This window comes from Channa argus, chromosome 13 (genome assembly GCF_033026475.1).
Source record: "Channa argus isolate prfri chromosome 13, Channa argus male v1.0, whole genome shotgun sequence".
Taxonomy (NCBI): domain Eukaryota; kingdom Metazoa; phylum Chordata; class Actinopteri; order Anabantiformes; family Channidae; genus Channa; species Channa argus.
Genome location: NC_090209.1, coordinates 12,060,379 through 12,086,797, shown reverse-complemented (window position 1 = coordinate 12,086,797; position 26,419 = coordinate 12,060,379). Strand labels below are relative to the sequence as shown.

Here is a 26,419-nt window from a genome sequence, read left to right as displayed (position 1 = left end):
CGAGTGTAGGTAAAATTATGTGGAGAGAGGGATATGAGGAAAAAAGAGGAGGGTGAGAGAGGCTGTAACAAAACAAGCGTCTCTATTACCTAAAATAAACGTATAAAGCACCCGAGGCTATTACCCTATCCATACCAGAGCAGAGTTGGGGTTTCCACTGGCAGCAGATCGAATTACCACTCAGCAAAATCAAGACAAGCAGGTCCATATTGTGTGCTTATACAAGCTGCTCTCATCACCTGAAGGCCTGCGAGTATTACGGTCATTACGGTAGGCTAATTATTATTTTATGGTGCATTATTTCAAAACATGCTGCAGGAATCTGTGGACTTACAGTTTGATATTTCTCAATAGACCCGATGATGAGTGTCAGAGGGCAAAGTGTTTAATATAGTTCCACGTGTGTCACTTTTGATTTCTCAGCCCTTCACACACTGAAGGCATTGAAGGGTGAACGCCGTGTTATTTTCAACTGCACTGGGCCGAGTTTCTTCTGGTTTGGAGAAACAAGAGATAGAATGTCAGTAAAATAAGTAAAACGATGCTAAATATTTATGGAAAGGGAAAGTCATCTGAATAACTGGCTGTATGTCAAAATACACAATTGTCTCAGGTAAAAATAGAGGCAAAAACAGATATTTGTACATCGTCACACCAGTTCTGATGTAGTTTTAGTCTATTTTAATCGAGTTTACATGCCTCCTGCAGACTTTATTTTAGTGCCACAACCCTTTATTGTAAATATGTGAAGAAGTGGTCATTTGGCTTCCAGCATGTTCAGATTAGTGGCTTTTTACAGCACTTAGGCAGGCCCCAGGGCTAAGCTACATAATAGAGATTTAGAGTTTCAAATTGTTCTATATAAAAACTTCTGTTTATATAAAACAGAACAAAATTCTTTGTGACAAAGCCAATTTCCAAAACACTATACCATGTGCCTAATGGAAAGAAAAATAAAACAATACAATATACTTCTGGTTCTTTCACAGAATGTTTTAAACGCACTTCGGGTTTTTGGTGGGAGTCATCACTTTGTAAGAATGGCGGTGAGATTTCTGGGACTGCCGCAGCACTGAGTGTAAAATGGCAACAATTGTTGCACGAGTTCTGTTCCCATCTAATGTTCCTGCTGTGGATGCCGTAGAGGCTGTGGCTGCGTCAAAGAGCACTTAAAACATGCTCGGCCACATTTCTGTTCCCCTCTTCTTCCCTCTCCATACCTCGCCACCACCCCCTCCCCCTCTGTTAGAAACCCTCCCCTCCTTGATACCCCCACGTTCCCCTAGGAAGAAAACTGGGTAACATCTGGCTGGGTTTATGAGAGAAAGAGAGTGAGAGAGAGAGAGACATTTGGTAGACCATGAAAACTGTGAAGAATTTTTCTTGGGCAGCGCGCGATTCTATTGTTGTAGTTGCCATTAGTGGCGGTGAAACTAATCTTGTGAAAACACCCAATCTTGTACTTAAATTTACCAATCCCACTGACATTGTTAATGTTCACATTATTGTTATTTCTGATAAAACACATGTTGCATTTAATGTGAAAACAACCTTTATTCAAACGACAGGGACAAGCTGACCACTGCAAAACACTGTGGAACAAGTCAAGGGTGAATACGGTTACCCCCAAACCTTTACAGTCATTACTATCAGGAGAGCAGCACGGAACTCCCCACACACGCACAGGTGCTCACACATGCAGTACAAAAACTGTAAACATTAGATAAGGGTCAAATAGAAACACTGTTACTCTCAAAACACAATAGAACTGTACATTTGTCATCACCTCCAATCCAAAAAAAAGTAACGACCCTGTTTTTTAAAATGCAAGTCACTTTAACAGATTTGAGACACTCAGATTCATAGGATCAACAAACAGACAACAAAATAATACATGACTCAGGAGTGCGACACACTGTCACACATAGCTGTTACAATTTCAAAAAACAATATAAGAAGAGTGGCACTCCAAACCATTTTGGAGCAAAAGAACATGATAGTGGTTCATTACCAAACACACGGCAAGCTAAAAGAACACAGGGAAAAATACATAAACAGATTGTTCTTACAATAATCGGGCTGATTTGAGGTCAACTGCGTTTCTTCTCTGTTATTGAAGGCCCAGATTTTTAGAGAAGGTGTAATCTGATATGCAAACAAATTTTGTCGGGCACCTTCAACACCAAAAGTGTCTTTTTTTTACTTTTTCGATGTCTCGGCAGGACGTGGGAGATCTGACAAATGAGTAACTAGGGCGGTTTATTGGGTAAACCAAATGATTCAGATGCAGTCTTCTTTCGGTAATTTGTTTCAGCAGACGGGGACATCTCCTTTGGCACGGTACTTCGAGAAGGTTTCTGTGGATTGTGGATTTTGAGGTCCATGTTGTGATATTTACAAAGGTCTGACATTTAGCTGCAGACGTAAACACATTCATGCCAAAATAAACCAGTTCAGGATTGGCATGGGTTTATGGCTAGTTCCACTGGCTCAGCTTAACCACGCTAGTAGTCGACAGTGGTGGACTGATTGTTGGTTGACGGGAAGCCAGACCTCTGTAGCAACATGGTACTGTAAAACGAATCCAGCTCCCAGTCTACTGAAAAGAGCAAGGAAAATGAAGGCAGCAGACCGCTTGCCAGTACCTTGAAGCTGCACAGTGATGACAGATGCTCTGGTGGGCATTCACCCACAATGAGCTCAGGTCTTTTGAAGGTCACTCACTTTATGAAGGTGACATTCACGGGTAAGATGGAGAACTTCTTGCCATCTGAACACTGAACTTGACCAAAACACACTGAAACAGTGGCCCCTGGAATGTGCATATCTGATTATGTGTATGCCTGGTGGCCATGGCCTGGTTGATGTGTATGCTTGCAGTTGAAGCTGTTGAACCTCTTGGCACCTGGGTCTACAAGCAGCTGTGAATTAAAAACATTGAGAAACAAGAATCACTGTGAGAAGTCAACCACAATGAATGAAAAACAAATGTCAAAATCGACACAGGGATATGAAAATGTGTCACTAAGCCAAGGATCTTAACTTGTTTTTAATTTCCTTGGTTGTCTCCTAAAGGTTACATCATAGAGTAGAGTTACATTGCTTGGTAATTAGCAAAGAGAATTCAGAAACTCAGGTCCAGTCGAGAGGTTTTCTTTTTCCTTATAGTTTGAACATTTTCTTTCCCCAAATGTCTGGCAAGTCTCCAGAGCTTCTGAAGAATGCTCTAAATGCAGATGGCATCAGCCCAAACATCAAATGCTCATTAATAAAAAGACTAAAAAATCTGAACGTTGGTTATTCAGACCGCACAGCAGTACTGCACCAGCTCACTTCTTTCCCGAGGGTTCGGTTGTGTGAAAAAAAACAAAAAAACAAAAAAACAATGATCTATGTCTGGCATGTTGGGGGCGCCTCATTGGCTGAGCAAACAGGCCCCAAAATAACTACCAATCACTGAAGATGTTATCATCAGTCACTCAGTGAGGGCATAGTGAAGGAAAGAAAGTTGTACAAAGGTAAAGTTAGCAAATGTTGTGGTTTGACCTGTGTAATGGACTAAATTCCCATGCAAGTAGCATTATTAGTTTTTAATTGTAGTATTGTAGGTTGTGTGTATGTATTAAGCGAGAATTCCAAATTATAAGGAATGTGTCCAGTTTTACAAGGCTGCTCACACTCTTCCTGTTTCATTGTGACGGGTTGCCAGGCACAGAAGGACCATCCATTACAGCCAGGAATAAATAAACAGGCGCAGCAGTTAAAGTGCCATCATTTGTTATGCAACACAGGGCGTGTGCATGTACATGTAAGCCTGCTTGTGTGTAAAAATGACCAAACATTTGTCTGTGTGTGTGTGTGTGTGTGTGTGTGTGTGTGTTGGACGCCAATCTCAGGTTTCTTTGCCGTCGTCTGCATTTAAATTAATGATTTGGGGGCCAGAGAATCAACAAATAAGGGCCCCCGGCAGGTCATAATGGAGAGCACGACCTGCCTGTGGATGTGTTTGAAGGCCGCTCCTCTTTCTTCTCTGTCAGCACCTCACTACCTCTACACAACAGACGCATTCACTACACAAACTCACGTGTGACGCCTGCGTCCGTGTTGTTAATGAGGAAGTGTGTGTCGCTATGTGGTCATGAATGTGTGTACGCTTATCAGCCTATGATTATTTTACATGTCAGCATGTTGTGACAAAGTGTAAAAATCAAATGAAACTTTATGTTCCTGAGGTAAAGTGCTGCATTTGTGGTCATGACTGTATCCGCTTTGGAAGCATGTGACAAAGACAAGCATATTACATGAGCCAAGAAAACCAGAAACATGCTCTGATTAATTTAATGAGCTCAAGGTCATTGTCCACAATTATTTGCATCAGCAGCTGCTAAATGTAGGCCAAAAAAACTACAGATATACTGCTGCAGTGCATAAAGGTATAATTCAACTTTTTAGTTCCAGCCAACTTGATCAGAGTCACTTTAATCAACTCTGAGTATTACTTAGTAGTGAGAAAAATACATTGAATATCACTAAAAACCACTTGTGTTCAGTAAATTGTCCTGAATTACCAATTCCAACATTTTTCATTTTTCTTAGTGTTGGGATGGTGACAACCTAAAATATATTTGCAGGTATAGTTCATTTGGCACATTGTAGTAAATACATATGGAGTTACCATTTATCACATAGACTTTGGCGATGAGCAGCAGTCTGGCCTCAGGAGGACTGTATGGGCATGAATGTGATAAATTGCACTCTAATATCCAAATCCTGACCTGAACTTATCAGCTACTGATAAAAGTAATGCATTAACACTCAACACTCTTTCAAACTGCTCAGCCGCATCCCCTCCATCATATTGAGCCACTTTATATAAGGTGTGTTTATTGCAAAGATGAACACACACACACACACACACACACACACACACACACACTCCCCCCCTACACACACACACATTTTCTAATGGCTTTAATCTCCACACATGAAGTTGCATACAGCATGTCGGACAATTACCCCTTTTGTTTATACACCACGCCTGCTTGCACTTAAATATTTAAATACAATACAACTACAACATTTCCTTCTCTTACTCAACTCAACTTTGATCAACCATTCCAATCTTGTACTCCCTGTGTAACCGTCACCCTCCTTCACACTCCCCAACTCTGTATGCTTGATTTTGGGATCAGACAGGGCGAACATTTTCTCATATTAATACTGGCTTATGCTATGTCTGGAGAAAGGAAATGATCGACTTATACAAATCTGCAATTACTGGCTGCAGAAGCAGAGGTCTGATCAAAGTAAAACAAAAAAAATTATGCAGCCTGGCATTATTTTATATTCAGAATTCACCTTGTTAGGATTAAACTGTATTCAGTAATAACCAGCATCTTTACATGCACAAAATACTTCCAAGTATTGGTAAGTATTTAAAACTCGTATGGTGCTGATTCTATTAGCATACCTGTATTTTCCCAGAACCCTACTATTCTGTCGTACTGTTCATCCGTCTTTGTCCCGAGGATTGGATATCAAGCCTGAGAGTGTGGATGTGAGCGGCTGAAGCCCTTCTTGTCTTTAAGTGCTACTAATATAAACTGCCTGTTAAATGGATCCTTGAGTTTTTAGACCACCAATGTTAGAGTGCTGCTCTTTCACTTGGAATTACCCTGTGGTTGGTGTTCTTTCACTCTAACATAAAAAAAGAGAAACACTCCAAATTCAATTACCAGTACAAAGATCCCCCCCCAGCCCTTATACTGAGGAATGAAGGGGCATACAGCGCACTGTGGGTGAAACACAAGAAGTGAGAGAAATGACAACTATTTACTTGGCTTACCTTCCGCACACACACATTTAAGATACAGTTTGAACACAGGTATAGAATGTAACAACAAAAAATAAATAAATCAGATTTCAGATAGGCCAGTCTGAAAAAAAAAAAAAAATGTCAGAAAAGAAGCACTACAGAAAAAAATTTAAAATAATAAGACAAATTACTGCTCTTACTATGCTGTATAAGTGATTTATTGAATGCGGAGAGTGTGGTGAAATGGTGACTCAACATGCTCAGTGATGGTTAAATATCACACAGCATCTCCGTTGCTTGATTACAAAGAAGCAAATGTAATAAAAGCACTTAGCACTTAAATGTGGATGGTGCATACTCCCACCCAATCATTCTAAAATGTTTAAACCCTCAAAAAATATGGTCTACATCAAGCTGTCCCAGGAAGAGAGAACATCTTTGCAATAATTGTTTCATGAGCTTGCTCTTTTTTCCCCTCACTTTCTTTTTTTTTTTTGCCTGACTTTTACAACTTCCTCCTGGTTGGGGCTGCAGTTCTAACCCAAACAAAACTCCATTTTTTAGTTATTGGCCCTCATGGCATGTAATGGAGAATCAAGCTAATTATCCCTACAGCTGTTTTCACTTGCTTTTTATGTAAGCAATACCTGGCTGATCCAGAGAGCAACAGTGAGGCCCTTCTTAGCGCTCCAGGCCTCCAGGCCGGCTGGAATTAGAGAGCAGAATGCCAGGTTTTCCTCCCCCTATACTGCCCATGTGTACCCCTGCACCCATCTTCCCGCACACAACACAACCCAACTAAAAATCAGCCCGACACAACCCCCCGCACACCCAAGGCTTCAATTTCCACTCCCTCATACACCTCTCAAAATCTCCCTTTGAAGTTTAACAAAGCTGCTCTTCAACAGCTAAGATGGATCTGCTTGACAAGAGCACTTGTTTTTTCACCGATGGTCCCTGGCAATTAATGACTGAGGTGAGTTAGGGTGTGGCTTAGATTAAATTGGAACCATCTCTTGCTGTCATGAGAGTAGAAAGAGAGAGGGAAAGTGCAAAAAAGAACAAGAAAGATAGAGAAGGAAAGCCAGAGAGCAGGAGAGAGGGGGGGCAAAGAGTGAGAGAAAACAATTCCTCACAGGCTAATTACATAATTTCCTTCATCTGAGCAAACACAGGCTGGTTGAAAGCAAGTGTGAGCAAGCCCCACAGATGCCAGGCTAGGAGGTGCTGGTGAGACCTACTAACACACTCTACAAGTGCTCTAGCAGTGAACAGTCTAGGCCGTGGACACATTTAGCCAGATCCCAGAGGCAACATTATCTGCACAGTTTGTAGCCTTTGAGATATTAAAATCCAAAACCTTGGTATTGATCCTCCCTTCTACACCAGTCTCAGGGTAAACTGACTCGGTGCGGATAAACAATTGCTGGGGTAACATTTCTCTCATATTAGTTCATTCCTCAGCCAGTGGCTCAGTTGGTAGATTGGCTGCCTACCGACCATAGGGTCAGAGGTTCGTGCCCAGCTCTTCCCGACCACATGTTGAAGTGTCCCTGGGCAAGACACTGAACCCCCACCAGCCTGTCTCCAGCTGTGCAGTGCCATTCCCAAGCCCGGTGGAAATTGGGGAGGGTTGCGTCAGGAAGAGCATCCGCCATAAAAACCGTGCCAAATCAACAAGCAGACTAATGATTTTCTGTGGCGACGCTGAACTCAGAGGATAATCCAAAAGGACAACAACAAAAAAATAAAAAAAGTTAATTCATTACTGGAGCCAGAAATCTGTTCAGTACAAACACCACTAGGTGGAGTTGACTGTTGATGAAAAATATATCTTATGTATCAAACTCATTAAACTCCCATGGAGAGGCAGCATGCATCTGAAAGTGATTCAGAAACTGTGGATGCTTCACATGTGCCGTTCTAGAGCTTTTCTTGTTCAAACACTGCTTTCCCAGCATGCTTCGACTCCTTCTGCTTCCTCAAATTGACATCTGGTGTGAAATCAAGAGACACAAAGGGAGGAAGACAGAGGGAGACACTAGTAGCAATTTGAAAACGTCTAGTATTTCAGCTAAATGATGGTAGAGCCTGTGCCAGGTATAAGAAGCAAAAAGCAATGCAGCTCTGAAACTTTCTCCCTCTTCCCTTTTCTTTTTTTGGTCTCTAATCCTTTGAGGAATGACGGAAGGCTCTGTGGAATGGGGGTGAGTTTCCCGAGTCTAGCCAAGGTGTGCCAACGTACAAATGATATGGGTGGAAGAGAGAGGAGCTGAAATGTTATTGTGTGACATGATGAAATATCACTTAAAAGCCCCAAGGTGAAAAAGAAAATATGTTCAGAAACATGCATAATAATCATTTAGGTCCAAAATAAAGGTTTGTGCAGCCAGAATGAACACACACCCCCACACACACTCTTTCTCAATGTGTCTCTCTTAGCACAGAGATGTTCTCTTTGACTAATCTCACTGATTTATCCTTTGTTTTATCACAGAAATCCTCCTGTGTTTCTCTTGGACTGTCGGCAGCGAGAGTGGTAGTGTTTGTGTTATCAAGAAAGATGTCAAGAGCCCTACGGTGGGGCTTCCTGGGAGTGCCTGAATAGCTGTGTATACAACCCAGCACTGTACTATTTTTCACAATAAGAATGGTGTAGATACCCTAGTGAGCTTGTATCCCATAACAACACCTTGACCTTGAGCGAAATCTCACAGGGGAGAAGTGGTGGCCCGTCAGAACCTAGACCCAAGTGCCCTGACATGAGCTCATGCCCAGCCAGACAGGGGAGACAAGTGAAATCCGAGTCCACATTAAAGTACCTCCATCATGTAGGAGATCTGGGGAGGCCTCCATGCACTCAGTGTCTGTGGGGGTCCGGGCCTCTGGGCCCTATCTCACCTCCATCTGGAAAGAGAATCTGAGGGTAGTCTGATGGTCCGATAAGATGGCATATGCAGACTGACACGGTAACAGCCTCTCTCCCCTATTCTGGAAACCTGGAGTGGATGCGAACCCTGCTGCGGTGCATTCTCATGCAGGTAAGGAAGGGGGGGTGGGTGCATAGTGGCATTCACTTTGCTTTGAAGGACTGACACAGTATGATGAAATATGTGCAGTTGCCATATTCACACATTTTTTAGTGAAATATACTTTGTCTCGTGACTCCTACAGTGCATGAAACTCAGGGATACAGGGAGAAGTATGGGGAAAAAGACATGTCTGACATTTTAATTAATTTAATATTCGTGTTTTATAAAAAAAATAGTTTTCATGCAGGAGACACAGTGTGGGCTGGAGTCAAGACCTTATTCCCCAAAGATGGAAAGAAGGACAAACAGCAACACTAAGGAAACATATCCTTACTCACCATAGATGTTACTACAATGTTTCTTCTACTTATATCTTTTTTGTTTTACATCTGTGATTGTGTGAGTTAATATTTTTAGAATACCACTGTCCTAATTTATACAAGATTATTTTAGGATACTTCTGATGTCTTCTCAAGATCAAACAAATTCCACTGACCCATCAGTCCTCACTTGTGACCTAACTAGTCCCTTCCTCTCTTTCCCACTGCCCACAGTCGCACTGCTTCTCCATCTGTTCTTTATTCCCCACAGTTCACTCTCTTAACTCCTTTGCCCTCCTACCACAACATGCTACACAACATGAACCATAACAGAAGTTTTTCTTATTCTTTCTTTCTTTTCTGTGTAAAAAAACAAACAAACAAACAAACAAACAAACAAAAAACAATACAAACTAAACACAGGTGAAACAACAACAATAACAACAAAAAACTACACCATACATTTTACAATTTCTACCTGATGTGCGTTACATAAACAGGAAGAGGCTGATTACTGAGCATCATCTGGCCTAAAGCAACATAGATCTTTGGACATGAGTCGATATGTACAGAAAGCGCGGAAGGGGGTCTGCATGTGTATATGAATGTGTGCTCGCTAAATGTAAAATAAATAAATAAACACAAAGACAATGAAGCTAGAGTTGTGAATTTAAAATGGTTTGTTTTGATCCGGTTTGGTCATTTCAGATCTATTTAGGACCATTTGAACCAGGAAAGCAAATAAATGTGATTCCTAAGATCTCAATTGGGCCACAAAGAAAAAAAGGGGCCCACCTTTGCCTAGGGGTGTGTATCTGCGCCTGCATGTAGATCTTCATGTGCTTGCCTACGAATCCTATCTACGTGTGTGTGGGGGACACTTGTATCAACAAAATCTGATAATAATGTCTATTCAGTTGCTACAAGTATTTGAGGTGGACAAGTTCAGACAGAGATATACTCACTCAGATTTGTGTGTGGTCAACACATTAGAGCCTCTGCTCATCCAATGTTAATATTGTGTTCATTTATTCATCAATCCCACTTGGATGAGGGGTCAACAGATTAAGTTTCATAATTTATTCTTTCTTTAATAAGTTGTGTCCCTCCTTCTTACACATCAGTGATAGCTCCTGCCTATTTTCCTCTTCCTTTAATCTACAAATTGACTGTACAAACAACATTCAAGACAAAGGTTGATACAGTGGATGTGCTAACACAGCTGCATTTTGGTGCTAAAGGAAGGTCCAGTCTTAGGGAGAATAAGTCCTGGCTGAGTCTGTTTGTGCTCCTGGGGTCAGCTTGGCCTCAGGATTTAAAAGAGGCTTTCTCAGGGCCTCGTGATATGCTAGTGATCTCTACCTCAGAAGTGAGATCGCTAGTATACCATACCACTTTATTGTTTGCTCAGGGAGAGCAAATTATTTAAAACAAGATATATGTAAATATGTAAATAAGATGTCAATCAGCTACATTTGAAGTGGCCGTTGCTGAGAATGACTTTCTCTGAAGTGAATTAACAGGGAGATCAAGAGAGACAGCAAAATAAAACACCTTAATGGCATCCTCTGGCTTTGAATGATGGTGCATTTCTGTTTCCTTTAAAAAATATAAATGTAAACTCAGATGTGGAGGTTTGTTTTTGAGTGTGCATGTGGGGTACAGTAAGAAGAAAAGTGAAGAAAAGTGTGAAGAAAAGACCCATCTTTACAGTCTCTGGGTAGAGATTCAACATGCATGCATCATTCGAACAAAAAACACACTGATATTTGAGGCTCTTTTGATTCGTAAGACATCTCTGAACTATAAAAGCCCTCTGAAGTGCTGTAAGCCCCTTAAACATGTGAGTTTTTTTTACTCTGACTAAAACAACTCCACGCCTAGTTGTGAAGCCGTCTTGAACCTTTAACAACCTTTTACAGAGCTCTGCATGACACTCGAAAGCACTGTCAGTGAAACTTAAAGGGAGATACCGTGGATCGTAAATAAGCATCGTAGAAAGTGACAGAGGTTTGGCTCTGGGCACAGATAGAGAGTAAATAATCCTCATTAGTTTTGACACAGCGACCCATAGTTTTGTGATATTTATTGCTGAAACACACTGTATCCATTAAACAAGCACTGATAGAGCCATCCATTCTGACATAGCTAGCACTAAACATTTAGTCTTCCTGTGAGATAGGGCCAACAGGTTATGATGCACTGGCTAGGCGAACACTCTTTGATACGATAGGCAAAAATGAGTAGAGCGGGGACTTTAGGTAAACCTGTCCCCATGATGTTTATGAAAGCGTGGAATATTAATGTAGTGGATAATTCAAAGACTGCTTTACAACTCTGGTTTATTTAATTCCGATACCAAAAACTAATGACTCACTGATATCAAGACCAATAAATAGTGACAGTTTGCACTAATATCGAACAAGTGATTTAGTGAAGTGTGTGCTGACTTCCAGTACCTCATAAACTCTGAGAGTAAGGGGGGGTGTAAGCTTGGTCCAGTTTGTCTGGGTGGTGCTGGGAATAGTATCGGCTTAAGGCTAAAAGAATTCAGGCCTCCCAAGCAAGATCATGTGCTGATGTTTAGTAGGAGCTTTGTCACGTCAAAGACTGTGACTTTCATCCATCACTCACATTGCCCCACATCTTTGAGCCATTTGACTGGCATGGCCTACAGCTCTCTCCCAGTTTTCTGTTAACTAAAATAGTCTGCTAGACATAAATTGGACATTATGTTGGAGGTTTTGTATCGTATAAAAACTTTAAGCAGGCACATATTTAGCACATATTTACATATTTAGCACAAATTTATAAATTTAGCACATACTTTTGGATTAAAATTTATCTTATGTTAATTTGGAATTAAACTATTATATATTCAATAATATTTCTGTATTAAAAAAATTCTTTCAACTGGATTAAACTGGTTGTAGTTTGGGGAGTACATGTACAGTATATAAATAGTATTATACTCCTCCCTCTGCCTTGCTTGTATTTGTACTCCTCCAGATCTGAAATTTCCCTTCGGGTAACATCAAGTATATCTTAAAACCATACACACAAGTGGACATTGAAACAAGTTTGCCCACTCAAATCATTCCTCCTGTTCACACTGGCTGTTTCAAAAGACACGTTTCTAGTGTAAATTCAATAGATGATGGGATACAGATCCACCATCTTCATTTTTTGCTAATGCAATTCTTAGCTGAGCAAATTCAGTTAAGAGACTTTATTAGTCTGAATTATACAAATCAAGTGGCCATTTTCCTTTTAGTACAACCTGTCCTCTTTGTTTTTTTTAGCTGTGGTAAAGGAAGGTAACAAGAGAGAACTTCAGGCTGAAACACTTGATAATTTGTTTGTCACACAGCCTCATGAAATGATCCTGTAGTCTCTAACTGAACGTGTGTCCTGTACAATGTCCACTGGAAGTGTGTTAGGCAGAATGATTGCAAAAAGCCAAGCCTTTGCCAATCTTCTTATGGGAACCTGATTATCATCCGACTACTACCTGACTAAGACAGAGCTGAAACAGAGTGAATCTGTGCCCAGAAGTGGTTAAGCAAACATGGGTTTCTCCTTAAAGTGGACTGGTCATGTTACACATGTTACACCCACTGCTTAACCTGGCATCAGCTCTGTTACAAACTGTACGGCAAAGCTGCCCTACTCTACTGGTTAGACACAAACTCACTTTGTTAATTAAATTAATACCCCCACCAATACTTGTCATCATTCCTTTGGCTTTGCTCCCACTGTTGCAGAACGCTTTACATAGTACAGCTCACCACAATAAATTAGCATCAGCCCCTGCAACTGCCAGTACACATATGTGTTGTGTTTGTGTTAAACGGATTGTGTTTCACAGGGATAATTACATTGTGTCTCTCCCCACCTGGGCTCTGACACATGCTCAACAGCTCAGACAGCCACGCCCAAACACCTGTAAAAAATAACAAAGTAACGTCAGACTGTCAGAACAGGGAGAGGGGGGGGGTGTAGAGGGAGGCTGAGCAATACTCTCGTCTCTCTTAGAGAAACAGTTTAAAAGTGCTGTGTCACTTTTACCATGCATATTTGTTTTGTTACTACATTTACATGAACTGGAACTGAATGCCTTCCTTTATGAATACAAACATGCAACAATTTCAGAAACTTCGTGTGCATTCTTGTATTAAGTCCAATTTCTCCTCCTAGAGATAAGGAAACAATGATAAAGAAGAATAATCTGTATTATAGTCGCGTTCAACTTCACAACCACCTCTACACATCTGGTCTTTACTACTAGTAACCTTGACTTTGACTACAAAACTCATTGACTTTTTGACTCATTGACTTTTCCATATAAGACTGAATACAATAGTAATTACAGTAAATATAAGAGAAAATCCCCTCTAATTTAGGTTTATGTACACATAAGCACATTTATAGTACATCTAAGGAAGCAACAAATGACAAAGACAGAGCAAGGCAGAGAGAAGAATGTGAGAGAGAGGACAAAGAGACATAAACAAGGAGTGATGTTTAAAAAAAAAAAGCGGGTGTAATAACAGTGGTTAAGGCCTGCTCTTTCATTGAGTAAATCTGGCCGGGACTATTTCACACTGTAGGTATCTCCTGTTGACTAGATCAAAGGCTTGCCCTGAGACAGGGCTCGCACAGACCATAAGGACCAGGTGACAGCTCTGACACACACGGAGGCATTTACACATGCACATGCAAAACCTCATCCAACTAGCAACACCACGGACACACACACACACACACACACACACACACACAGAAATTATAAGAACACACAGCGAGATCAGAAAAGCAGAGAGTGACAGCTTCTTTTGTGTTCAGATGAGCCTGTGGGGATGTCTTTCTGGGGAACCAGAAGATCTATATATCTATCATCTGAGCTTCAAAAACCACTTAAAGAGAGTCAAAACAAGCTACACACACACACACACAAAAGGCAACACACACTAAGTATGCAGTGGAAATGACAAAGTACATTCATGCTTTACAAGTATGAGCGTGACATGTACCATATGAGAAGGACATTGATGAGACTAACACATGTACAGTGGACATCTATCTATGAATGGTATAGGAAGCATATGGGGCTTGGCTGTAACCTTATGATGAATAGATCTAATATAGAATGGGCCATATCCAGAGGGGGTGAACATAAGGCTATGTCATCACTGGTCCATCTCTCTATACCTTCCATCACTTTTCACTCCCTCCTATAAACAGCAGGATGGGGATACTGTAACTCCTACACACACAAGGACACATGCACTTTCAGAAAAACACACAGGCCTACTCGTTTAATTGCAGTCCAGACATGCACACAAATGCATGCATGCATATACACAATAACATTTTCACAAAGAGAAATTAATCCCGGGTGGTCTTAGACGCAGCAATGTTTCCACTTGAGAAAGCTCTGGTTTTGGAATCACGCGATCCAGAACATACTGGATTCAAATTGCACGTATACACACACACACATAGCTGCGATTTCCATGGAATAAAATAAAAGGGAAATAAATGTGTACAGTAGAGCATTGGGACAGGATATTTGACTGCACAGCTTCTGGTATACACTTAACATTATAAACTCAACTCTCTCTCTCTCTCTCTGCTATTCAGTCCCAGCCCATATCAAGCCAAGACTCTGTATGTTTAACATGGGAAGGTCCCACCTTAAACATAGCCATTATAGCCAATAGCTTTTGCTGTTTTCATAGAATATGAGAAGATTACAGCACTATGACGGGCCAATTACGTCCTTCACTTAAACACACCTCTGTACCAACAACTCTCTAATGATGATGGCTTAAACGTTTTCACCAATAGAGCCCATTCAGCTGCCCTGGTCACACACAAACATACTCTGCTGGTATAGTTAAACGCACACATTTAGATACACATACACAGTCACAGATGCTCACTGAGCCAAATTGAATCCTTGTGTTAAATGTAGAGAGTATCTCTCCATACCACAAAAGGCTGTCTGTTTGCATGTGTGTGCATGCGTGTGTGTGCACGTAACTGTGTGTGTGTGTGTGTGTGTGTGTGTGTGTGTGTGTGTGTGTGTGTGTGTGTGTGTGTATCCCCATGGGCCAACACCTAGCAATCAGGTCAAGGATTGCTTAGTATTACTGATGAAGAAAGAGATGAAAAATAAAAGTGCCAGAGTTTCTTTCACATCTTGTCAACATCCTTTCTCCATCCCCCTCTCCACTCAAACCTATGTCACCTCTGACCCTGGTCCAATTCACTACTGTCATTATGCAATTAACACCAATTAAGTCATTTGGCTGTAAGAATATATGTGTGTGTGCACGCGCTCACGCCTTAAATATGTGGATGTGTGTGTGCACGATAGAGCAATTACAGCAGCACAAGGGAGCCTTTGGGAAGCAAAGAGCACTGCAATCAACCAATCAGCCTTCAGATGGCTTTGACATGAAAAGAGAGCATGGCCCCTTCTAACCCTGGGGGTCAGCCCCAATTTTCTCTATTTATCCACTCTGGAATGACTTTCTGTGTGTAAAGAGGGAGAAGCAGCGAAGGGAGAGGGAATGATGAAGAGGTATGGAAATGTCTGAGCAACTAACAGAAGGATGAGAAGCCTTGGGGTTGTTGGGCAGGTGATTGGTAGAGGGTGGGAGAGCAGGCGAGGTGTGTGGGGGTCTGGAGAGAAGGAGATGTGGGGAGAGGCTTTCAGGTTGTGTTTGCAAAGCTAAAAGGCCAGCAGTTGGAGCCCATTTGCTAACAATTTCCCCTCAGAGAGTGGTTTGACACACACACACATGGACACACACACATACACACACTTTCCTGCACTACAGAGCTCAGATGAGGAATGACAACTTTACACTTGGCTGGAGCTGTTAAACAGTGTGATGCTCCATCAAGATAATAGAGCTGTTTCTGCTAAACAAAATGTAAAAAATTACTAATACAACGGCAAGGGATTATTAGATTACGCCAGCTTTGTCAGTTGTTTAGATCCTCCCTGTTTATAAGATCATACTACTTTTGCATGTTTTATCCCACTAACCACAAATTTAATATACAAATAAATCATGTTTATATTACTGCTGATCATTTTCCAGTCTTTTTGGATTGATCTGTTGATCTTCCAGACAGTTAGGTGTGTGTGTGTGTGTGTGTGTGTGTGTGTGTGTGTGTGTGTGTGTGTGTGTGTGTGTGTGTACATATATATAGTTTATGTGCACCGGGATCATCTGTGGAATTCTACTTTGTGAACTCTTTAAATCTCTACAAAAACATTGAGCTGCCAGAAAACACATCTTTCCTGCCAGAATATTGAATTTGGAGGATGAACAATAGGCAAAGATGCTCTGGAGGGGTCGTGCAAAATGTGTTGTTTGTCTATTTTTTTTAAAAATTGTTGCCGGGCAACCAGTACTTACATCTTAGCAATTTCTGAAACTGATATGACAATATCCTCTAGGGTGAAAATGATCAGAGAATATGCTGTTGAATTTTCTAGAGCTACAATATCACACAGTCCATTTGTGGTTGCACCACAGTTTTACAGAGTAAAACATCTTTACTCGCAAACAATCTTTGAGTACTAACAGAGACAACGCAGAGCCCCTTAACCAACAAGCTCCTCAAAGAATAAATGTTTGTTAGTGACATATGAAACCACATTTGTCATTTTAACCAGTAATTGCAGTCTTTGCACAGGCTAAAAATGACACACTGCTAGCTCAGCATTTTCCCAGTGACCTTTGATAAATAGGCTTTTCATTGTAAAGTAACTAATGTTTCATGTGACCATCCATCTTCAGTGGCAGCTCCATGTCAGTCTGGATGTCCTCCAGACAAATAGGGTCTGAAGCGAAGGCTTAAAAAGTCTCGCCTTGTGCTAGCACCTGTGTTTGATGCAATTCTAGAGGCAATGCCATTACCCTAAAAACTCCAAGATGATAAAGATGATGATGAAATTCATCATTCTCAATCACACAAATGTGGTAATTGTAGACATGCCACAAACCTACACCTGTATATCATAAACAAAAGCCCAGAAATGAGATACTTGCTCTCCTGCTGTCATAGATGGACTTTTAACTTGCTCTTATGTGTGGACGTAGCATGATCAGGCTTTCACCATGTTTGGGAGGCATTCAGAGATTGGACAGACTATAGGTCAGTCGTGTGTTAGAAGCCCTCAGAGGCTTAATCCGCTCACATAGAGCACAGTAAAACTAAGGAATTGCACCGATCCTTTGAAATGTGGCTGGATCTGTGCCAATTCTTATATAATAGTATATTTAGCTTTTTCTAGTTTTTAAGTATAAGGATAAAAGAATCCCGATACAGTTGTCTAATAGATGGTTCTCAATGGAAACTGAACTGAAGAATATTTTTGTTTTCTTCTGTCACAAATTCTAAACTGTATTGACTAGAAAATATCAATTATTGCGAAGTTCCCTCGACAAACTAACCAACCTGCTGATCAATAGCCATTCTGGGAGGTCTGGGGCCAAAGCTGGGCTGCAGAGCAATGAGAAAATACAACAGGACCAGTCAGCAACTCATCACACCAAACAACCCTCCTGGCTGCAGAACAAGGGACGACAGAAAAAACAGAAACAGACAGAGAAGTAAACACAGATGCTCAGTATTTCCTGTGCTCCTGGTCAATAATATCACATATCTGACAAGAGGGATGCAGGTTATTCTATATCAATTGTGTGTGTCTCAGATCAAAATTGTCCTACTCCAGAGGGCTTGGATGTGAAAATGTAATCTAGACCACATGACTCTGCTACAGGAAGTCCTCCAGCGAAGGACAGGAAGCAGTAATACAAGGACCACATCATTAGTCTCGCTAGTTCCAAGCCCCACAGCCAATAGGAGCCTTGAACATGATGGGAATGGGCCTAGGTGGTGGTATGTCTACAAGTGTGCACAGCTCTATATGTTGGTGTTTGTGTGTATAGAGCCTACAGGCTGGTATTAATGACTTATTTGTTTACGGAGTGTAATGAGTCCAGCTTGTGTGGGTTTAGAAGAGTCAGAGGAGAACTCTGCAGAAGGATTGGGCCTACTTCCAGAATACCGGAGTTACCTAAATAACACACAAGCACACACACACACAGACATACAAAGATCCCCAGACCGTGCAGACAAATGAGAAACAAATGGTTCCACCGTATGTTAGATGACTGGCCTCCCATTTTTTTTTCTCTTATGATGGCATGGAGAGTGTAGTTTTGAAAATATTTGTCCAAATATCTTCCACCATACACACCTACATAAACACACACCTTCTCAAAACCCGCACCAACAGCCCATACTCCCACCGCCCCTTCCTTCTCTGTTCTGCAAGCCATCAAGTCTAAGGAGGCTAATTTCTGTCGATGGCTTACAGGTGGCCAATGCAAGGTGAACCACATCCACTGCTGGCCAGCACACTGACACACAGACTCACAGCACACACACAAAAATTCATGCCTCTAAAACCAACCCTTTTAAAAAACCCAATGCCAAACATCAAAGGGAGAAACACACCTTAACACAACCTCAAAGGAACCAGAGACACACAGTTACCCATGTGTGCAAACACTCTCACACACAGACACACACACATTAAAACATCCTAACTCAAACATATGCATGCTCATAAAGCTTAAAGCATGAAGGATTTCCAACAAATGGTTTGAGGGTCAATTCTAGGCCTTCCACCATCTCATGTTTCCAAACAGAAGAAAAGCCTTCCCGTGTTTTTTGAAAAGTCTTGTAACAGTTAGAAATTTGTATCTTTTAGTCTTTAAAGACCATTGCACCGTTGAAAAGTTTTGTCAGCAATCAAATTGAAAATTAGACTATTGCTATCTTTTATCCTAGAACGTATGAGACTGTTACTTATGACAGCAATATTATGTGGAGCTTTATGTAATTTGATCACAACAATTAGCTTATTAATTCTGAAATGTCATCATTTCTATACCAAGTTAGCACATCACCTCTGATACATGTATGCTGCATCAATGTATTGTGGCACTAACACAAGTACTAACACCATAACTAGATCATTCTTACAGTATTCAAACTTAATGATATTTAGTGAAAAGTCCATAAGAGTAAAACAAGGCTCTGAAAAGTCAGGTGAATTTCTCAGATTTGTATTTTATTCCTGCATGTTTCCTACATATTTTACAAATTTTTGGATATCATCTGTTTCTCTTGATAATTTTCTAAAAGTTAAGTGTGATGCTAAATTACATGACCAGGCAGAGACATTGAGCTCAAACGGCATCATTCGTTCCAGCCTACAGAGGTGTATGTGTGTTGTGTGTGTGTGTGTGTGTGTGTACATCTGCACATGCAGATTGGATTCCAGGTCTTTGAAGCCATGCCCTTGCCTTCATTAAACACAGTCCTACAGCCTGAAACAGCTTTTTAGGAATGTGTCGATAGCTCAAACATACACACACACACACACACACACACACACAAAAATGACCAGCAGTCTTTGAAGCCTGTGTCACTGTGCAAAGTGATAAGATGAAAGCTGATGATTCCCCTGAAGAATCTTGCAAAGCCTCAAATGTGCACTGTGCCGACAAGCCTTCAAACAGGCTAGGAGGGCCTGGTGGGTGCCAGGTTAACTGCTACATGCCACACTTATCACCTGCTATCTGATGGGAAAGTAATTGTAAGCTGCCACTTGGTGATTACAGATCAAAAATGAACAAGATTTGCTGACAAAATAGGTCTCTTGAAGTTCTGTGGCACACATGGATTTTAGGGCCTGATACATTTCCATATGCATGTTTATACTGTATGCATATGAGTGTTCTCTTCAGCCTTGGCCATCAGGAATGGGCACATACTGGACAAGTGATTGAATGCAGAAGAAATGAACACAATGGAAGTAAACAGGAACCTGTACCAAAACAGGATCAAGCCTACATTTACAAAACGTTGGGAATCGTTAAAGTATCTATCTATCTATCTGTGACAGTTTGTGTTAGAAATTAAAATTGCAATTTGTCTTTAAAAAATAATGCAAAATAATTTGCAAATTTAACAGTGAACTTCATAAGACGGAGTTAAACTTCAGATGAGCTTTACAAGCTCTAGACTGAAACAGGATTAACCAGATTAGAAAAATAATATTCTCTCACAGCATTTAAAAATATGATTTCTACATGATGTAGAAAAACCTGAGGGCAATAACCAAAATGTTTCTCCATTCTGTCCAAAAGTCATTGCCATTGTTAGGAATGCTAAACAAGCCAGAGGAATGTGACACTGAAAAGCACAATCCAGGATCAAAGAAAGTTCATAAATTCTGTCTCTCTTTTGGTCTGCTAAGGATACACAGAGAAAACACATAAATAAAAAACAGGAAATAGTTAGGACCAAATAGATTGGGAGTGGAAATCAGTCAGATACAGTGAAAGTAAAGAAGGCTAATCACTATTCCCTCCTTGTTGAGGCGTGCAGGCAATGATGGAATGGCCTGCTCACACGCATTTTAACAGGGGCTTATCCCAGTGCTTTGATACACCTCTCTATAATTGCCTGTGTACATTTCTGTGTGTATAGTTAGAGTGTACGTGTCTGCAAGTGTACAACGTTGTCTTGTATTTCAATCTGGCTCATTATGCTTAATCCCAGGGATGACACTTTCAATCCTCTCTGTCAACCTGGGCCTTTGCAGCAGCACTCAGGCAAGGATCTGGGTTTAGCACTTGCTCATTCTCTACACCCTTGCACACATAGACATACTTGTCAGGTAACACCAAAGCAAGTCACAAAAAGAAGAAAGCATTTTTTCTTGGCAAGAAAAGCAAACAACTATCTCACATCTGCATACATGTATGAGAAGAGAAAGGGGATAGAGAGTGAGAGCATGAGAAAGAAAAAAGGAAACACACATGCACATACACCTACACACACGCACACACACACAAAACACACACTTCAGATACAAAGAAAGAGGAAATCAAGCAACGCTTCCTGTGTTTGGAAATTCAAAACTGCCACAGAGAAATGATATAGAATGACTACAAGGGGGCTTATACCGATCAGTGAACAGCAACACAGTTTAAAAGCAACAGAAATGTCTTTAGCCATTCATTATTCAGTTGACCTCCCGTTTTTATTTCCATCTTTTCCCTTCTCTCATCTCTCACTATTTTATATTCCACCAAAAAAGAATCTGAGCAATGTCCACAAAACATCTTTCACCAGCTGTTAATACTGTTTCTGTTTGCAATGATAAAGTTGCGGTATTTTGCCTCATTCCACCCTCACACACACACACTCACACACTTGCATATGTGTACAAGAAAGGTCGAACTAATGCATGCACACATACAAACAATACCTTTGTACATTTACATGTACACAGGAGATTGTCGATCAACACACACTCCGAAGGCAAAATTTCTTGATATTTTGTCCAAAATACACAAAATTTAATCATTCTCTCCACTCTCTCCATCACATCAAAGCACTTGATATGGCATGAGTGTGTGTTTAATTGTAGGATGAGCCAGAGGTAGGCCTGACTGAGCTGACATAACAGCTGACATCACTGATAAAACTTCTGGCCTGTGATTATTGTTTGTGTGTGGTGTTGGATTCAATTGGCAGCTACAAGTCAGATCTGGCAAGCTCCTAGCTTATCTGGCAATTAGTCCCTGTTGACCCCTGGTTTTCAGGGGAAATATGCTCTCACTAGGTGGTGTGTGTATGTATGTATGCGTTGCATGCTTTAAGCCCAAGATCAATGAGGCCTATCAGTATGAAAATGATGCTAACCAGTGTGTTTAAATTTAATTGGTATAAAGAGGTTGTGTTTTGTAAAATCTTTTAACAGCCAAAGTTACTGTAATTGCCATTTTGAGGGAGCAGGAAATCATGGGGGAAAAAGTGAAAAGGAAAGAAGGCTTGGTTATGAATAGAGATTAAAAAAACATTCCTTTGTGGATGGCTTGTTTCAAAGTTCGGGTACCGACATGTCTTTATATAAAATGCAAGGGAATTATTTTTTTGGCCACACACACACACACACACACACACACACACACACACACACACACACACACACATTTTCTTACCTAACCAGAGCCTTTACTTAAGACCTAACCCAAAGTCTTTACTCTTAAATTCAATGATTTGCATAGTAGGGATATTTTGTAAGAGGAAGTTGGAAGTTTTGTCCACATATGGTGACTTTGTTAACAGATTTATATAAGTACAAACTATTTCCACAGCCACACACAAACATATACACAAACAAATTAACATGAAGCCTAGTTACTACCCAAGCAAACAGAAGTCCTTGCTGTGAAACTCACCAGTTCCAGACGCAAAGCTTTATGTTACAACACCAAACACCCCCCCCCCCCCCCCCCAACACACACACACACACACACACACACACTGCATGAGATAAATAACTATGTGTGTATATGTAATTAGAAGGTAAAAACAAAGTGAACACATGTTTGGGTCTTGTTCTCTGGCATTTACTTCCCATCATTTGCTCTGGGGTGCTGAAAGTTCTACTAAGCCATTGTTTTCAGTGCTGCTAAACATATGGTTACACACTTGCTGGAGCAGAAGGTTGAAGTTGGCCAAGAATAAATGTGCTCATGTGTATGTGTGGTGTGTGTATGTGTCAGTATAGTCGGCTGGGGAATATTATTAGCATAGAATAATACTGGTTTTATAAAGCACTGATTGTGGAGATTGTATTTCAAAAAGCGTTTTTTGTGTTGACCCAAACATATGTACAGTATTATGCAGAATAGCAGACACACATTCTTATATGCACACATGTTGGATTTTCAGACAGACAAGCTTTATTGGTTAGGAGCTCTCGCTAACTAGAAGCTATGTTTTACAGATGGGAATGTGTGTCACATTTTTTGGGTATTGGAAATTCCTCCTCTAAATTATCACTGAAGAAAATACAAACAATTAAAACAACTTTAAGCTTACATTATTAGGCACAAAACATCCTGACAAGAGTTGTCATACCCAGCAAAACCAAATGCCTCAACATTGCTCAGATTCACCTGCTGTTGATGTTGAATAATTGCACCCCACAGCCATTAGTTATAGAGAAATATAAAAACAGTGAGCACACAAAAAGAGTGGGAGGTGCTAAAGTGAAAGATGTGACGAAGAATGAGGTGAGGAAGGCTTCGAAATTAAAATTGTGTCCGCTCTGGTATGCCATGTTTACGATCTGTCTGTGAGAGAGCTAGTGAAATTAAACTCAGGTGCTGAAAAAGCCATTTGCCTGTTAGAGCTATGGAATCTCACATAAACAAATTACACAAATACTTTCTCTATAAAAGAGATGGTGAGCTTTCTGTAACTGTGCAGTGAAACTTGAGTGGGGCCTTGTTTATGTGTGTGACAGAGTGTTTACATTGTCCTCTGCTCCCATCCCTACAGATGGGGAGGAAGCCAGGCCTCCAACAGCTCTACTCCTGTCACACTACCTGTCTGTCTCAGAGACTTGTGTTATGGAGAACATGTGCTTTTGTGTGTGCGACTCAGAAATGCCAACCAGTTTTCTGTCCTCTTTTCAACCAGCTTAACCACTCAAGAGTGATGTGTTCAAGGATGAAAGACGAGGTATGAGCCAAAGAAGAACAAAAAAGAGACTAATGTACATGACTTTGAGATATAAGCTGCCTGTGATTATGACTCTTCCATTAACATCACAAACTCAAACATCAAACACAAAAACAAACATTACATAACTCTTTTTTTCTGAAGTTTTTCATGTTCCGCAGCACCTTGGCTCACCTCCCTAGCTGCATCATTCTACACAAAGGTAGCTAATGTTGCAACCACACCAAATAGAACAAAAGTTTAAATAATTTCCCTTTGTGGAGTGATTAAAATACCCACAAACAGTAGAAAGACTGACCACATTTACCTTTCATCAAGGAGGAACTGATTTTTGCAATGAGAATGATTGCAAGAATTAGGTAAATACAGTGTTTGATAAAACAGGGATCATATTTAGCTTGTGCAATATTAATATGAGCTGGCTACTTCATACTTCCAACCCTCATATCTTTCCATCCCTCAGTATTTCCTATTCGCCTGCTACAACTAACTTTGACTTGCTAGATCTGATCTGACCGGGGCATAATACAGCCACATCTTATGAATGCCAGCCACTGAGCAGTAACACTAGAGCTCAAGCAGAACACACTGACCCAGGCAGTTTTTCCCAGCCAGATTGGTGAGTCAATCCAACAACCTTCAAGTCAAGACCCTTCAGTCAAGGTTTTTCTTTCATCATCAGTTTACAGAAACAATTGCAATATGTAAAACATTCAAATTAAGCTAAACACTATAATCTAGCAATGTTCAGACATAACCTCAGTAACTGGACCTGATTCATAATCCTTACACCTATAATGGGAGTGCTGTAAACCTCATTGCTGTTCTTAGGTCAGCGGGAAGAGGACCACCCAGCAGTGGAGTTAATCCCATTGCTGCAGGGTTGAAGTCTTGCTGCGTACACACTCTGACAAGCTAGGCCGCTCCTGAATAGGATATTGGACTGGAGTGGTACTGGAGTACCTTATGATGACTGCCGATAGGTTTTATGCTTCAATGCTCTACTCTTTTAGCAAGCCTCGTTTGCTCTCTTACCTCCTTTGATGACCTTCAGCCAGTTGATGAAAAGTTTGCATTTAACCTAGTTTTTATTACCCAAGGTGATGGCAGTGTGTTTAAAGCCAATGGGGAATGTAAGAGATTGATTTGGATGTTCTTAGTAATCTTAAATCAAAACATAATGTACTTGTCATAGAGATAGTAAGGGAAGTAAGGAGTAGAAAGAAATGGAGATGGGGTGACACAGGTACACAAATTCAAAGCAACTCCCACAGTGGAAGCTTGGGGATAAACAAACTGATCAGAAAAAACAGAATGCATTCCCAGAACCAACCAACCAAACCCTGGAGGTATGTACAGATTAGATTAGATGTATATTTATACAAAGAATGTCACCTAGAGTGTCATACTACTAAAACCAAAGCAGTCTGTGTTCAGTCTACCTCCAATCAACCTCTACTGTAACTGCCTTTTTCCGTCCTTTGTCCATTCTACTGCTTAGAGTATGCGTGAATGTGTCCTGCACGTGTGTTTGTTCATTATATGACTGTGTAGAATGTCAGCGTGTTTATGTATGTCTGTGTGCACTGTTTGTGTGCATAACTTTGTGTATCACTGTGTTTGTTGAGGCGATAGACTTCCTTTTATCTGGAGTAACAAGAGGACAACGTGCTAAGGTCGCAGGGATTTCTGTGTGTGTGGATGTCTTTGGACACAAACAAGTTTGTGCTTGCCTAACTACAATGTGTGTGTGTGTGTGTGTGCACGCTGTTGTGACTCTGCCAGTGTGTGTACAGTGCTGCATGAGAATGTGTGGTAGTATAGATCCCCTCTTGGCAGCAGCAGTGTAAGCTGAGGAGGGTCTTACATGGGCTTTAATCCTGTGCTGAATGTCATCATACAAGTGTGGCTTTTCCAAAGGCCCAGATAAGAGAGAGAGCAGGAGAGCGGGTCCTGTGGCACATATGTAAGTTGTACGCATGTGAGCATGTTGGTATAAGTACATTCATATATGAGACACCCTTGTAAAGTCAGAACTTTCAGATTGATGGCAAGAATTATAGCAGATGCATATAATAGGTTGAAGTACACAGAGCAGCTAGAGCACTAATCTTCTTGTCTGAGCTCATCTAGTGACAGAGAAAGAGGCCACTCTGGCATCCAAATCTAATGTTTCACTGGAAAACACAACCTGGCTGAAAACACTACTTATCCCAACAAGCTGAGCTGTGTTGTACTGACTTTCGTTCAAGCCAGGGATTTATACACTTTTTTAAAAGTGGAGCACAAATGAGAAGTTTATTCTGTCTCAGGGGCTTTAAAAGTTTGAAAAGGTCAATGATATAGAGTGTCAGGAACTGTTCTTTTTTTTTTTAGAACAAGAAACCATCATAGCTACATAGTTATGCTGCAAGACACCATTTACAGAGGAAACTGGTGTTTTTTTGACAAATGGCAACACAATATGTCTTTCATTTTACAAGGTTCCTAGATGTGGACAAGCTTTGGGAAAGTGTTGGACTAGCGTGAGAAATAAACTGATGCCTACTGTTATACAAGGTCTAATTAGTGGTCAGCCCTTAATGTAGAGTGGCAGTCCAAAGGTTGTTGAT

General features: G+C 40.7%; 1 protein-coding gene across 17 annotated transcripts in view; it reads right to left on the bottom strand.

Moving 5' to 3' along the window:
- Nucleotides 1–1,542: 1,542 nt before the first annotated feature.
- LOC137139756 (ERC protein 2) overlaps nucleotides 1,543–26,419 on the bottom strand; it is a 139,882-nt gene continuing 115,005 nt past the window's right edge. For 5 of the 17 annotated variants that reach the window (XM_067527453.1, XM_067527457.1, XM_067527452.1 and 2 more), the window contains one exon: nucleotides 1,544–2,921. The gene's annotated coding sequence lies outside the window, so the exon portion shown is untranslated. Of the gene's footprint in view, nucleotides 2,922–8,637; nucleotides 8,723–17,648; nucleotides 17,760–26,419 lie in introns of all 17 variants that reach the window. The other 12 variants (XM_067527458.1, XM_067527462.1, XM_067527460.1 and 9 more) reach the window with 8 other exon arrangements.